Source organism: Balaenoptera acutorostrata, chromosome 4 (assembly GCF_949987535.1).
Source record: "Balaenoptera acutorostrata chromosome 4, mBalAcu1.1, whole genome shotgun sequence".
In the NCBI taxonomy this organism is placed as follows: Eukaryota; Metazoa; Chordata; class Mammalia; order Artiodactyla; family Balaenopteridae; genus Balaenoptera; species Balaenoptera acutorostrata.
The window spans coordinates 32,400,779-32,417,855 of NC_080067.1; the positions used below are offsets into that span (position 1 = coordinate 32,400,779).

General features: G+C 33.5%; 1 long non-coding RNA gene across 1 annotated transcript in view; it reads left to right on the forward strand.

The window, feature by feature from the left end:
• LOC130708141 (uncharacterized) overlaps positions 1 to 17,077 on the forward strand; it is a 343,308-nt gene that overhangs the window by 156,475 nt on the left and 169,756 nt on the right. The window contains exon 2 of the long non-coding RNA XR_009008209.1: positions 16,179 to 16,303. This is a non-coding gene — a long non-coding RNA (uncharacterized LOC130708141). The remainder of the gene's footprint in view (positions 1 to 16,178; positions 16,304 to 17,077) is intronic.

Here is a 17,077-nt window from a genome sequence, read left to right on the forward strand (position 1 = left end):
TTTGTAAATCAGTTAGTACCTGGCACCTAGTAAGCACTAATCAAATAGGACTTTGTGTAAGGATAATAAAAAATAATATACCTGTTTATTGGAACTGCCAGATCATGTTTAACATTTACAAGCTTTCTATTAAAAAAAGAAAAACAAAATCTTCCCCAGAAAATATCTACGTACTGAATAAAACACTAACTATGATTCCATGTTTGAAGTTAGTAGAAACTGAAGTTGCATTCCATATTGTTTTTGCTTTCTTCATTGTTACAATTTTATAATAAATATTTTTAATATTGTCAGAATCAGCTTCTAGTAATACTCTGAATAAAACATCCTTTCAATTTTTTTCAGTCATGCTGAATACTAACTCTGGTGACATATGCACTCTCATGAATGGTGAACACATTTTTCATTAGAATAAGATAAGGCTTAAATACAGTGTCTTGGTGTATATATGCGCCATGCTATTTCCTGCAAATCACCACAGTAATACAGTATGGCAGTCATCTTAAAGTGACACTACAGACAGTATTCCAGGCACTTGGTTTTCAGTTCATTTGTGGGACATTGGACTCATTTGACAGCAGTACTGAAGTCACATTCATCTATAGGCACTTCAGAGGCATCCTCACAACATCCCTTAATTACATTACAGTATCCTGCCATTGCCATTTGTTTATTGATTTCAGTTCTTAGAAGCCTTTTCTATTATTATCTGTAAACTCCTTTGATTTACAGTCATTGGTCTACATTTAGAACAAGAAAAACTGAGTGCTAAAGACAGATAGGAGGAGAGCTTGATTGTATTTCAATTGACTGATAGCTGACTTTTTACCTAATGGCAACTAATTCCAGGAATGAACCACAATTTTTGATATATCATGATGTTGCCATCATTTTACCCATTCTAATATCAAGATCTTGAGTTTTACATATATGCCATCAGTATAAGCAGACCAGGTCTTCTATATTGAAAACAATATGTCCGGGCAGTTCATAATTGTACTTGCAGCATTATTCACACAAGCTTCAGTAAGTCTAATTAAGTCTTCAAATTGGCCTGAAGAGCCTTTAGACGGTAGGGCTTTCCATTGGTCTAGAAGTCATTTGATCTCTTTATGACTTCCCTGAGCTAGCATCAGCCATTTCAGATTGGCTGTGACTGTGAAACAGGCAATGGTGCATCTGTTTTTTGGTTTGATTTTAATGGGAAAAACACTTTCTAAGAAGGCAAACTTCATATCCTTACTTATGAAAGAGTTATGTGTAACCCTTTAAAATATATAAATGAGAACACCCATAGGAAAAAAAACGTTCATCAGAATGTAACTTGGAAACTGAAAAACGTACCCAGGTCAATTTTAATGTTATACAATCTGTTTATTTTGGAGGAGGTGTGTGTGTGTGTGTCTAAAATTATAAAAATACTACCAAGTTGGTTCAGGCAGATTTTACTATTCTAAATATAAATTTTAATTGTAATTTGGAAAGTTTTAAAATCATGTGTTTTAAGTAGTGATAAAACTGAAATTTATGCTGAGTGACATGATCTTTGCCTTCTTGGAGCTTAAAAAAATACTATACTTTTTTTAGAATTAGCAGATTAACATTTTAGTATCCTTAAAAATACAAATAAATGTGGATTGCAGTTACTTGGGAATGTCTGAAAAATCATTTATTGTGTATTTTAATCTCAGACCAAATTAAGACTAACAAATTCTTATGAAATTGAAAATGATTTAGTAATAAAATCCTAAAGTCATTTACAAAAATTATTTTTACCCACTCAGTCTTTTCCCAGTCTCACCATTTAAAAAATGCCAATTTTTCATAAAATTTGAGGAAAGTAAGCAAAGAAGAGTTTATTAGCAACTGTCAAATCTATCTTAATTGGGATTTGCTATAATAATTTGAATACTTCTTCAAGTACTTTTTTTTAAATTGGGGTATAGTGGTTTTACAATGTTGTGTTAGTTTCTGGTGTACAATGAAGTGAATCAGCTATATGTATACATATATCCCCTCCCTCATGGACCTCCCTTCCCTCCCCATCCCACCCAACTAGGTCACCACAGAGCACTGAGCTCAGCTCCCTGCGCTATACAGCACGTTCCCACTAGCTATCTGTTTTACACGTGGTGATGTATGTATGTCAATCCCAATCTCCCACTTCATCCTACCCCCCTCCCCCGTGTCTACGCATCCATTCTCTATGTCTGCGTCTCTATTCTTGCCCTGCAAATAGGTTCATCTGTACCATTTTTCTAGATTCCACGTATATGTGTTAATATACAATATTTGTTTTTCTCTTTCTGACTTACTTCACTCTGTATGATAGACTCTAGGCCCATCCACATCTCTACAAATGACCCAGTTTTGTTCCTTTTTATGGCTAATATTCCATTGTATATATGTACCACATCTTCTTTATCCATTCATCTGTTGATGGACATTTAGGTGACTTCCATGTCCTGGCTATTGTAAATTGTGCTGCAGTGAACATTCGCCACCTCCTAAAGTAATGAAAATAAAAACAAAAATAAACAAATGAACAAACATATGGACACCAAGGGGGGAAGCAGGGGAAGGGGATGGTGGTGTTGGGATGAATTGGGAGATTGGGATTGACATATATACGCTAATGTGTATAAAATAGATAACTAATAAGAACCTGCTGTATAAAAAAATAAATAAATAAAAAGGAAAAAATAAAATAAACAAATTGGACATAATTAAACTGAAAAGCTTTTGCACAGCAAAGAAAACCATAAATGAGACGAAAAGACAGTCCTCAGAATGGGAGAAAATATTTGCAAACAAAGAAGCTGACAAAGAATTAGTCTCCAAAATATGCAAACAGCTCATGCAGCTTAATATCAAAACAACAAACAACCCAATCAAAAAATGGGCAGAAGACCTAAATAGACATTTCTCCAAAGAAGGCATACAGATGACCAAGAGGCACATGAAGAGATGCTCAGCATCACTAATTATTAGACAAATGCAGATCACAGCTACAGTGAGGTATCATCTCACACAGATCAGAATGGCCATCGTCAAAAAATCTACAAACAAAGATTTCATAATAAACCTCAAAATATCTCATAAAATGCCAATCGTAACTCAGTGAAGATCAAAATAAAATTATTTTAAGAAGTGTACCCTTTTCTCTAATATTTATGACTGGGAAAGCAAAGGATTTAATGTATGACAAAGGAACATCATGCATACAAGCCTTCTATTACTTACAATCATCTCTGACTTCTCCATATTTTTTATATTCTATATCCAATCAAATTTAAAATCATGTCAATATTGCTTGATTTATTTAACAAATAGTTATTTAACACCCACCATATCCAGTCACTCTAGTAGGATGCTAAGACTAATAAAAATATAGTAATAAAGACAGTACAGGAGACAGACATCAAAGAAAAAATTGCATAATTATAACCTCTGTTTTGCACTGTGAAGAAAAGTTAGAGTGATCTATAAGAGTACCTCATCTAGCCTAATAAATTCAAGGAAGGTTTCCTTGGAGAAATACTATTTGAGTTCAGATCTGAAGAATGAGTTAGAGTGAGTCAGGAACAATGAAGGAAATCATTCTAGTCCCTGAAACCCTGAGAACAAGGAGGGGAAAAGAAAGTCAATATGGGGCAGCACAGAGAGTGAGGAGGGAAAATGAGATGAGACAGGAGTTAGGTATGGAAAGCCTCATACAGCAGGAGGTTTTTAAAGAGCACTCTAGATGCAGAATACAAAATGAATTCGTGGCAGGCAAAAAAAGTAGATGTGAGGACAATTAGGAGACTACCTCAATAATGCGGGGGGAAGGAGATTATTATTACTCAGAGCTGGATATTGAGGGCAGTAGAAATGGAGACGTGGATAATACTGAGAGATACTTAAAATGAAGAATCAAAATTACTTGGTAGAGTTGGATGTAGGGAATGAAGAATAAAGAGGTGTCGAGGATGATTCCTAGATTTCTGGCATGCCTAGTTGATGGATAGTGCTACCATGCATTGAGATACAGGAGTCTAGAGTAGGATCAGAACCAGGGGAAGAAAACAGTAGTGGGATATGGCATAAAACAAACATCAAAAAAGAGATTCTTGCTCCTTCAGGTACTGAAAATCATAGTAATAGGAAGAATAAGATCCAAAAGAGAGGCAGAGAATAAGACCAGTAGTTCCTGATCTTCACTTTTTAGGGGTCTTAGCCTAGAGGAAGGAAGGCATAAGAGAAAGGAGTTAAAAGAAACAAAAAGGGAAAGAGACTTTTGCTCATTAGATTAATATAAGATTAGTATTAGTATTAGATTAGTGTAAGTATTAGTATAAGACTTAGGATTTGGACACATTTCCTTTAATGTTAGCTTGTTTTTTCCCCCAATTCTTACCCCCAAGCCATGCCCTTGCATGAACTTGGAGAGCAACTCCATAGCAAGTAAACCTGGCATCTCAGTGTAATTAAGGAAAGGACGGTTTACTGTTTAACTGTCCTAAACTGCCTCTTGTTCCTGTCTTGTATGGTGGGACTCGGAGGTTCTCCCAGGCTCCTTGAGGATGGGATGCACAGCAGTTGGAGCCTTCCAAAGGCACTGGAGAGGCTGAGGAGAGGACCTCTTGGCCAGGGTCTAGACAGAAGTTGTGGTAGAGCATTAGAGAGGATTGTCGCCTATGAGTGCTGAAGGCTCTGACAAAGTCTAGAGAGGTGGGCTAGTCCATACATTATACTGGAGCAACAAGGTTAGCACTCACCAGACAGGGTGACTGGACAAATATTAGGAGAGAGGTGGCTAAAGTGACCAGAAAATGCCACAATGATTAACAGCAACAGCAGAAATTTTTCTCCACTAGTACAATGTCCCTCTTATATGTCAAATACCATCTTGGGTAAAAAAAGGAGGAAAGAAGTGAAAAGAGAAAATTGAGCATTTTGCTTAAAGTGACTGTTTCCATTACCACATTGAGCTAAGTGTATGTGATTTACTGAATAAGACTTTTCCCCTCTCCCAAAGTTCAGGAGATTCAAGAGGAAGATCAAATAACTTAAAGACATAATAAAGAAATGTTTTTCTTTATATATCTGAACATGCTGCAAGTAAATTTAAGCCTTTATATTTAAACATGGAATAAAATTGAATTGAAGATTCAATACTCAGGTAATGATTCAATGACAGGTAAATACCATGGATACATCTTAATATCTTTTAATGTGTCTTACTTCAATTGGACTTTGTCTACAAATGTGAACCTAGTGGTACTATAATAATGTGGGAAGTGATGCTCATTACCACTGTCAGAGACAGAATTCTGAGTTGAATTAGCATTAACATGATATAAATTAGTGCATTCTTTGATATGTTTTCATATAAAACCTGAGATACAAAGAAACAATAGGATTATAATCCATTTAATGGATCACTTCTTTTTTTTTTTTTTTTTTTTTTTTTTTTGGATCACTTCTTTAACATGGTTACTTTTACCATAGACTTAGGTCCAAATCTTCAGCCTTTGATGGCTGTACTAGACACCAGATCTTTAGAACTACATATATTTTATGATTAAGTTTTTGCAAAAAAATAACAGAATAATATTTTTAAACATAAGAGGGGAATTCTTTACTTGCAATCCCACTTCCAAGAGACATGATGGTGATTTATTTCCATTACTTCCACATCCATCTATATGTGTGTATGTATTATACGATTAAGTGCATGATTTCTAGGTGCAGAAGTGCAGTCACAAGCAGATTCTTTTTCTCGAAATTCCTAAGCCTTTACAATGAACTCAAAGTCTATTGCTAAAATATATATAAGCTTTATTTTCAGCTCCCAGCTTTCTTCTGAGGGAAAAAAAAGATTTCTAGTCTCATGGACTGTTTGTGTTCCCCTCCCTTCCCCCAAAATTCATATGTTGAAGCCCTAACCCCTGATGTGATGGTATTTGGAGGTGGGGCTTTGGAAAGTAATTAGGTTTAGATGAGGTCATGAGGGTAGGGCCCCCATGATAGAGTTAGTATCCTTATAAGAAGAGGAAGAGACTATAGCTGTCTGTCTCTCTGCCAAGTGAGGGCACAGTGAGAAGGGGACTGTCTACAACGCAGGAAGAGAGCCCTCACTGAGAACGTGTCCATGCTGGCACCCTGATCTTGGAATTCCCAGCCTCCAGAACTGTGAGAAATAAATGTCTGTTGTTTAAGCCACTCACTCTATGGTATTTGGTAACAGTAAATCAAACTGACCAAGAAGTCTAGTCAAAGAGAGTTAGTAATTGCAATTTCCTACTATTCCAGACACTTTACTGATGGCATAGAAGAGTGAGTAGAGGGAACCCCACAATTTTCTGTCTTGTTTGACCAAAGGAGGAGCCGCATTTATATCAGCAGGTCTAGGTATGAAATGGTGTCTTGAGTCCAGTGGTCAGTGCAGATCCTTTTACTTTTGATTGTCAGAGAAAGTTGGTCAGGGGGCCTTCAGTTTTATGGAGACAGCTGGGTCTAGTTCTTACACTGGCCAAGAGTGGTAAGGCAACTTTGATCATATCAAAGTTGGTCCAGGAGCTATGGATTCCAGAGCAAAATAATCCCCCAGGCCTCCTCAAACATAAAACTAAAAGCCAATCGCACACTTAACGTTTCTGAACTTATGCTGGTCTTTAAATTCAGCTGGTTATATGGTAACCAAATTGCTTAAACCAATTTAATATCTAAGTCTTCTGGGCTTGAATTTCTCTTGTTGACTGGTGACCAAAAAATTTTCATTATAACATGACATTTGCTTGAGGAGCCCTATGCTTCAGAGAAAAAGATTTGTTATAGACAACTATAACTGAAAAACATAAGCAGATAAAAATATATGAACGTATTAAAAATAGGGAAATATTTATAATTTTGTGTTTCTTTTTTCACTTAACTTTATTTCATGAACATTTTCATAAGTCAGTGAAATTTCTTCAAATTCACCATTATTGAGTGGTTGCTGAATATTTCATCACACTGTTGTAGTATAAAGTCCCTATTTTTGGATATATAAACTAATTTCAACTTTTATATACTATATAATATTAATATATAACTATACGTATAGCATATGTATTATAAATACATAAAATATTATTTTATTTATTATAATTTCTAGTAGGTAACTGACCTTGAACATATAACATTGTCAATGTCTCTGATTATTTTTATAATATAGGTTCCTAAATGTAGAGGTCTTGGGTCAAATAAAATATCCTTTTTAAAGTTTTTGAAACCTAGGTATAAATTGCTTGTAGGAAGTTGATCCATTTTTATTCCTATTATTTCTAATAGCAGTATTCACTTAATTTTTCTTTATTCTCAGCATTTCTGTTGTAAAATTTTATTAAGTATAATTTGGAATTTGAAACACTAGAATGGTGTCATGTGTTCTGTTAAGATGCAATACTATTAGATTAAAAGTACACTGCATAACAAATAAACAGATTTACTCAGCATGTTATTTTTATTTAATAATTCCAAATTGGATTAAGCTTGACAAAATTTAGGAAAGAATCTTAAACTAGGATGGGAAAAGTGTGATATATTGATGAAAACATTATTAAAGTTTTAATCCTCATTAGTTTGAGATGAAAACAATTTACACTCATTAATGCACAGAACACATGAGACTTTTAGACTTGTAACATCAAGGATTTGTAAAAATTCATATGTATAATTTAAAGTAAAACATATAGATAAGTGAACTGACCTTCATTCTATTTTACACTATACAATTTTCTTTGGGGCATTATTGGCTTTATTTAGTCCATTACATAAAGCATTATTTCAGAATAAAATTTAAATATATTTATTAAAGATCTACTCTACATTATTAAGCAGCTATATGAACATAAAAGTTGAGATAAGGATCAGATGTAGCCATTTCAAATGTAATAGTCTATGGTATTACTATGTTCTATATTCTAATTAGGTGCTACTCTGGATTTGGATAAAAGAAATGTTCAAAAATAAAATAGTCACTAATATATATAAAATATTTAACTAATAAGAGCCTGCTGTGTAAAAAAATAAATTAATTAAATTAAATTAAAAAAAATAAAATATTATCCATGTTGATTAACTGCAGTAGTTTCCTAGGGACAAGACATTTTATTCCATCTGTTAAGCAGGTGTGTGCCTGTCTTAGGCAAGTGTAAGACAATTTAGCTGTGCTTGTGTTTGATTAGATTTACTTAATATGCACCTTTTCTCTATAAAGACAAATTTTATGTACATTAATTACATACCTGTTTCTAAAAACTTCTGAGCCTTTATTTTGTGCTGTCTGCTCATTAATAGTCATAGTCATGGTTTTGAATAAGGAAACAAACTGTTTCCCTGAAGATGTGAACATATCATTTCAAAATATATGTTCTCTATCCTTACCTATTATAAACAATATTTTGCACCAATAGAATCAGTGCACTGTCCTTTTCATTGTTAGAAAAAAATTATTTTTGCGTGTACTTTTTGGCTGGAAAGTACCAATTTGCTAACTATACATTTGAATGTGTCTACAAACTGAGAAAAAAATAGGTTCTTTTCAAATAATAATAATTGCAGGTAGCACTCAGAGTCAGGCATTTTTTACAGGCTTCACATATAATAATGCATTTAATATTCACAGGAAATTTGTGAGACAGCTATTATACCTACATTCTATAGCCTAAGGAAATGAGGCCACAGAGAGGCTGTGTTGCTTGGCCAAGCACACATAACTATGAAAGAGTCAAGCTGAGATTTTACCCAGGCTCGTAACCATGTTCTCTTATGTTTTACACCCTCAGGTACCCAGGCAGGCACCCCCAACTATATTTTCACCGTTGTCAGCTCAATCACCAGTACTTATCATATGCACTGTCTCAATATCTCTCTCATCTGTACCTGTGCTATATTTTATACTCTAATTTAGGCTGTCATCACATTTTGCCTTGATATCCAAATAACATCTTCAATATCTTCCATTTCCAATTCCTTTTAGATACTGACATCAGAATAACCTTCTTGAATTGCGCTCATAGTCAAAACACTCAACAAACTAGGAACAGAAGGAAACTTTTCAACCTGATAAATGGCATCTATGAAAAAGCAACAGCTAACATCATACTTAATGGTGGAAAACACGACAAGGATGTTTTCTCTTGCTACTTTAATATTTTACTAGAAGTTTAGCCAGGGCAATTAGTCAAGAAAATGAAATAAAAGCATCCACATTAGAAAGGCAGAAATTAACAAAAAACTCTATTTGCAGATGACATGATCTTGTCTATAGAAAATCCTAAGGAAAGCACTAAAAAAACTATTAACTAATAAATTAGTTCAGCAGGGTTTCAAGATACAAGGTCAATACACACAAGTCCATTGCATTTCTATACACTTGCAATGAAAAATCTAAAAATGAAATTAAGAAAAAGAATTTCATTAATAATACTATCAAAAAGAATAAAATACTTAGAAAAAAATTAACAAAAACTATGACACCTATAATCTGAAAGCTATAAAATACTGCAGATACAAAAAATGAATTTTATACTTTAAATTGGTGAATGGTAAAATATGTGAATTATATCCCAATAAAGCCAATAATATATAAAATAATACCCTTCTTGAAGTACTCCCTTCTCAGAATCCTTCAAGGGTTACAAATTTAATTCAAAACATCTGTGCATACACTGCAAGCTCTTGTGATCTGGACTTTCCAATTTTGTCCCTTTGTGGGTCCCTTCATGCTGCATGAAAACTAAGTATGACATATGCCACATTTTTTCTCTCCTTCATGCCTTCTCCACCCAGGAAATATCTCTCTCATCTTTCTGTTCAAATCTTCCCTAACTCTTAGTCCCAGCTCCTATGCCATCTCTTCTCTGAAAGAGGTGACTTCTTTTCTGTACTCAATTGCTCTCTCTCCTCTGAACCTTTATAGCAAAGTACCACTGCACCTCTCTGATAGCACGGGCCACTTTCTGTTTTCTAGCATGGTTGAATCAACTTTACACAAAGTCCTTGAGGGCAGGGTCCTTTTGTAATTTATTTATTTTTTCATCTCCCACAAAAACTAATAAAATGGCATGCATGAAGTTTTTGTACAATAAACATTTTAAATTAGTTAATTATTTATTAAAGAACAGCAGAGAAAATGAATAAATGGAAATAGTAAACAAATGATCTAGTGAATGAATGAATCTTACTTTTTCTCTAAGCTTTCTAAGCAGGTTTCATGGCTATATATTCAGGGTCCTTAGTGGCAAAAAATAGAATCTACTGTGATTGTCTAGACAGAAAAGGAATATTTAAAATACATTTTCTCTCAGCATTCTCCAAAAGAGCCAGAGAGCCATGCTCTTTAACAATCTTGTTAGAAACAAAGCCCAGTCATAGTACAGAAGGTGATGTAGAGAAAACACCCTCCCTGCCAGCTACTCAGCACTTATGAGAGTCAAGATTGGACCACAAAACTCTGTTAATGTTGCCCCCTGAAGAACTGGACCCAAGTCTTAGCTAGATTTTACAGAATTAATATGTGTACTTTCGTAGCACCCACTGTGAATACTACTGCTTTCAGAATCTATTGCTTGTGAAAAACTAAATATGTTTAGCAAGGAATGGAACAGCTGCAGTCATTCATAATGGTCACTGAGTCACTCATAAGCATAATTTAAAGGTGTCGTAGACCTTATATTTATTGTTCTGGAGAAACATTAATCTCATGAAGAGTGAAGTACTGAAGGCTGAAGGCCTGTAATTACCCACCAGCTAGGTACACTGTCATTAGCCAAGATGAAGCCGTCTCCAGGTTTCCATGTCAGTGCACATTGCCCACCTTACAAGGTAATACTCCACAGAAATGAGAATTCAACCTCAGTGTCTTGACAGGCCCCCACATTCACTCAGGCAGATCCCAAGCATGCCGAGCTCTCCTTGGGTTTCAACGCTGACTTTGCAAAGGGGGGGGACCAGGATGGATGAGACCTCACGTTAAACATGAGCGCAGTGGAATATCTCTTGTCAGTCATTAAATGAGACAGAGTGTGACAAGGATGACCTTCAGGAAAAGGAACCAGAGTATTTGATTTTAATATCATCAGTCTTAGAAAAGCTCCCTATTTAGTCATTTCCTTTCATGAGTATCTGACATAATTTCATACAGTTACTCACTGCAGTAAAACAACTCAGATGGATATTCCAGTCTTTTACTTAAAACATAAAAGCCTAAAAACCCCCAAAGCTTGAAATAGTAAAGCCTGATCATGGTGGAACTGACATTGGGTAAATCATCTGACCTTTCTTAAACCTTGGTTTCCTCAACTCAAAAATAGAGAAACTTTGAAATTCCCTGGCGATCCAGTGGTTAGGACTCTGTGCTTTCTCTGAAGGGGTTACGGGTTTGATCCCTGGTTGTGGAACTAAGATAAGGCAAGCAACGTGGTACGGCCAAAAAAAAAAAGAATAGAGAAACTATGAAGTGTACCACCTGATTGTTATGAAGACTGAATTAAATATGATATATTTAAAGGATCTAAGAGAGTGTCTGGCTCATAGTGGGCAATAAATAATTGGTAGCTATAACTCACTACTTTAAGCATAACATCTATCAAATTAATTAATATTTGTAATTGTTTATTTTTTCCTATCTAGTAGTTTTCTATGCATTATCTACAGAAATAACACAGGCATTGTGCTCAGCATTTAACAGGTGGGAAAACTCAGACAAAATAAAGTTATTTAACCAAGAGGAGTAGGAAAAACAGGGCTACAATTCTATTATAATTACACTCTTTCTACTAATGGGGGAGGGAATGGTGGCAAATATACAAAGGATGAGAAGAGTCAAATTATAATTGTCATAAGAGACATATTGACAGGGTGAAAGAGGATAAACTGATATTTAATACAAGAACCTCTTTATAAATAATAGATTTCATGAGTATTAAAAGGTATCCATTACTGGTTACTTATAGTATCTCTTTATCAAATACGATAATGCATCTTAAAATCCTTTATAAACTGTTTATATGTGAGAAAAATGTAACTTGTCCCCCATATCTAGCCTCAACTTTTTTTATGCAATAGAATTTTTTGCTAAACACAGAGAAATACTTCATATTCTATCTTTGCCTGAAGATAGGTATGACCATGTGATAAAGTTCTGGCTAATGGAGTAGATAGAAGTGTATGCAACTTCTGGGCAGTGCTTTTAAAGGGAGGGGGCCAGCATTCCATTTCCTGTTTTATTCACCTGGCTGGCTAGAATGTGGCCATGGCAACAGGAGGCAGAGCAGCCTTCTTGGACCATGAGATGGAAGCTGCCTGTTGAGGATGGCAGAGCAACAAAACAGGAGCCTAGATCTCTGACAACTTTGATGATGAGAGTCACTGTACCAGCTTAGAATGTTACATGAAAGACAAACTTCAATTCTTTTTAGAATACTGCTGACTTGGGTAGCAGCAGTTTAAATGATATATTTACAATTTTTTATTTTATATAGGGCTACAATTTATTTACAATGTTGTGTTAGTTTCAGGTATACAGCAAAGTGATTCAGTTATACATATACATGTATCTATTCTTTTTCAAATTCTTTTCCCATTTAGGTTATTACAGAATATTGAGCAGAGTTCCCTGTGTAATACAGTCTGTCCTTGTTGGTTATCTATTTTAAATATAGTTTTGTCAATCCCAAACTCCCAATTTATCCCTCCCCCCGACCTTTCCCCTTTGGTAACCATAAATTTGTTTTCTAAGTTTGTGAGTCTGTTTTGTAAATAAGTTCATTTTTATTATTTTTGTTTTAGATTCCACATATAAGCGATATCATATGATATTTGTCATTCTCTATCTGATTTACTTCACTTAGTATGATAATCTTCAGGTCCATTCATGTTGCTGCAAATGGCATTATTTAATTCTTTTTAATGGCTGAGTAATATTCCATTGTATATATTGATATGTACCTCATCTTTATCCATTCATCTGTCAATGAACATTTAGGTTGCTTCCATGTCTTGGCTATTATAAACATCACTGCAATGAACACTGGGGTGCAAGTATCCTTTCAAACGATTGTTTTCTCCAGATATATGCCCAGTAGTGGGATTGCTGGATCATATGGTAGCTCTATTCTTAGTTTTTTAAGGAACTTCCGTACTGTTCTCCATAGTGGCTGTATCAATTACATTCCCACCAACAGTGTAAGAGGGGTCCCTTTTCTCCACACTCTTTCCAGCATTTATTGTTTGTAGATTTTTTGATGATGGCCATTCTGACTGGTGTGAGGTGATATCTCGTAGTTTTGATTTACATTTCTCTAATAATTAACAAGGTTGAGCATCTTTTCATGTGCCTCTTGGCCATCTGTATGTCTTCTTTGGAGAAATGTCTGTTTAGGTCTTTGGCCCATTTTTTGATTGGGTTGTTTGTTTTTTTGATATTGAGCTACATGAGCTGTTTGTAAATTTTGGAGATTAATTCCTTGTCAGTCGCATCATTTGCAAATATTTTCTCCCATTCTGTGAGTTGTCTTTTTGTTTTGTTTATGGTTTCCTTTGCTGTGCAAAAGCTTTTGAGTTTAATTAGGTCCCATTTGTTTATTTTTGCTTTTATTTCTATTACTCTAGGAGATGGATCTAAAAAGATATTGCTGCAATTTATGTCAGAGTGTTCTGCCTGTGTTTTCCTCTAAGAGTTTTATAGTGTCCTATATTTAGGTCTTTAACTCAATTTGAGTTTATTTTTGTATATGGTGTTAGAGAGTAAAACAATAAAAAATAAATGATATTTTAACAAAGTACACTACAGTTTACTTATTCTACTATTGTTATCATGACTACTACTATTGAGTGTATACCCATTATTACAGAACTATGGAGTGCTGTTAGTACAGTTTATCAGACATCAGCTAGACCAGTATCTTCCCACCCTTATCCCGTATTTGTCAAGTGAAGAAACTAAGTCGCAAAACTTAGATTTTAGATTTTAAGTAAATTGCCTAATTGCAATTTAATGTTGCTTAACAGTCTTAGGCTTCTGTTTTTCTTTTTCTTCTCCATTCTGTAGTTAAAAATAAAAAGCATGTAATGTCAATAGTATGAATTGACATAATATTGACATACTATCTATATTACTTGCTTTACCTATATTACTTGTTCCAAGAATTTAATTTTAAAATAATTTAAGAGTATAGATATCCATGAAAATTATTCATTTAAAAAATCTGGTCTTAGAACAGTATGTGTTCTATGACCCAGTTTTTGCTTCAAAATGTATATTTTTGTGTATTTATATTTGTATGAATGCATCTATGTATATTCAAATAAAAATTCTTATGGAAACATACACTTCTCAGCCCTCTGGGAGAAAAGTTAAAGATAATAAGGGAAGAACTTTGACTTTTTTTTCTTTATACACTCCTGTATTAATTGAATTTTTCAATGATAATTTAAAACTTTTGTAATCTAGCTTTATAAAATTTGCTTTACCAATTTTATATGATCCCATCCAAAATAGCAATAAAAAATCCAAGATTTGGGGACATAAATACAACTAAATCCATTTAAATTATTTAAATATGTCATTAATTTTATGTAAGTAAAACATAGCTAAATGGAGCAAACAAACAAACTCTATACAGAGCACTAGAGCAATAATGAGTAACCCAACAGGGATTACTCCTTACTCAAGTGATGAAGAGTAATAGTGTAGGTGATTGTCAAGGTGTATCATCAAACACTGAGTCAGAGGGTATAGAGGTGCTGTCTTCCTCATTGTAAATAGTATAAAGAAAAAGTGGGGGGAAGAAGACAAAGAGAAGGATGGGAAGAATAAAAGAAAGAAAGAGGAGGAGGAGGGAAAAAAATTAGAGAAGAATAAAATATAATCAGATTTTTACCAATCCCATATAGAGGTTATTTGATAATAAAAAGGTAAATCTAACCTCACTAGTCAATGTCTCAGTTACTCAGTGAGTAAAATGGGTTCATGTGTTCTTGATATGATTTAAGATTTTTCTCAATCATGTGAAAACTTTTATAAAATATGGAATTTTACTAATATCATAGCATATAGCATTAAAGCTTTAGTATTTTCAGTAATTTTAAGTTGTTTTAAAGAAAATCTTCCAAGTACAAAGCAATCTACTATGAGTTTTACCTATTTTTGTATTGTGTCAATTTTTTCCTGGAAGTAAAGAAATAATGAAGAAAAAATTAATAAAAGCTATTTTTCACAAATGTACCAAGTTTATAATGTACAACAAGACACAAGTAAAACACAGACCTAGAGAATTAGCCTATAAATACCATAGTTCATACATTCATGGAAGATAGGTAATATGACTCATCTTACGGTTAAATTGACCATAGCAGGTTGTGAAGAAATTAATATTCCATGTGTTATTTATAAAATAAATGTGTTTATACATTTTGAAAGGGAATAAAGAATAAAGTTCTGTTTTTAATCAGTATGGTTTGGAAATAAAATAAAATTAGTGATATTTATAATAAAAAATTTAATATCTGCATATTCTGTTTTCAAACAAGGTTGTGGGAAATGAATAAGGAGCTATAAGACACCTAGAAATAAAAAGCAAAGATGATACATTTTCCTTAATGAATATATTTTGTTACAGAATAGGACAAGTTTGTCTCAATATTGTTATTTATTTCTTGGTTAAATTTCAGTTCTGTTGAATCATGTGAGAGCAAAGATTAAATTGGGATTTTTTTTTTTTTAAGAGGGGAAGGGATAATACAGGCACAGAAAAACACCATAGAAATTTAAACACTGAAAAAGTTAAAATATAACTGAGTGATTAAAATCGTTAACCTCTAATGCAACCCAATACTTGTAAAATCTAGTGTTTCAAGATTCAAACTAAAAATCTAGAACCCACATAAAGCAATGGTTAATTAAAAGAAAAACCCTACAGAAATAATAGTTTCTGATATAGAGTAAAATGACTTTCTAAGTAGGTAATTGAGCTATAGGAGAAAAACAAAGGTTTAAATCTGAATAAGGGACAATTAAATGAAAATTACAGTGCAAGCCTACTGACAAAATTCTATTAATCTTGCTTCTTGTGAGTTTATCTTTATATATATTTCAATTGAGTAATATAATTGGTCTTTTAATAACATGTTTTCTATTTTTGTCCTAGAAAAAGAAGAAAAGTAGAAAAAGGAGATAATGAAGAAACAGCCGTTATTCAGTCATTTTTCTGCAGCTTTACCTGAAAGGAGAATTGCTTCTATGTGATTCATTACAAGATACCAACAGCATCAGGTAACAATTATCTTCTATTATAGTACCAATATACCTGGATAGAATAATCAGTCTTTATGCCATTTCAGTATACATTTATTTTTTAGTAAAAATGCCATAAATGTGTGTGCATGCGTATGTGTTTACATAGATGAGAGGCAGAACATTTTATTAACTATCATTTATTAAGGGAATGTCCAGAAGATTTGTGCAACAGAGATAACAGATGTTTTATGTAAAAGAAAGTACAATGAAGAACAGAAATACTGCAAATTGTAGTAATCAAATGCATAATTAGATAACAAGATGCTAGTTTAAAATATAGTCAAGTCCTAAAGTTTTTTCTTTCTTTTTTAATACATGTCCTATAGTTGTTTTTTGAAGACTACTATATCCTTAGTCAGGTAAAAACATCACAAGATTTTTGACAGTTCTTAAGTATCATCATTCTGTATTAATTATGGAATTTGTGATACTCCCAGAAGTATAAATAATCTAGGTACATAAGGAAATGGCAACTTTATGATGACTCTTAGCACATCTACATATATTCATTCATTCATCCTTTCCTTACTTATTGAGCACCTACTATACTCTAGATGCTATTTAGTTCTAGGCATAAAATGGTGAAGAAGATAAGCACAGTTTCTGGTCCATGCATTTTCTTTTTTATTGAGAAACAGACAATGAACAAATATACTAACAAACAAAACAGTTTCAAATTGTCATAAGTTCTATGAGAGATAGAACCAAGGTGCTGTGCTAGAAACAAATGGCTGGAGGGGCCGGATGGTT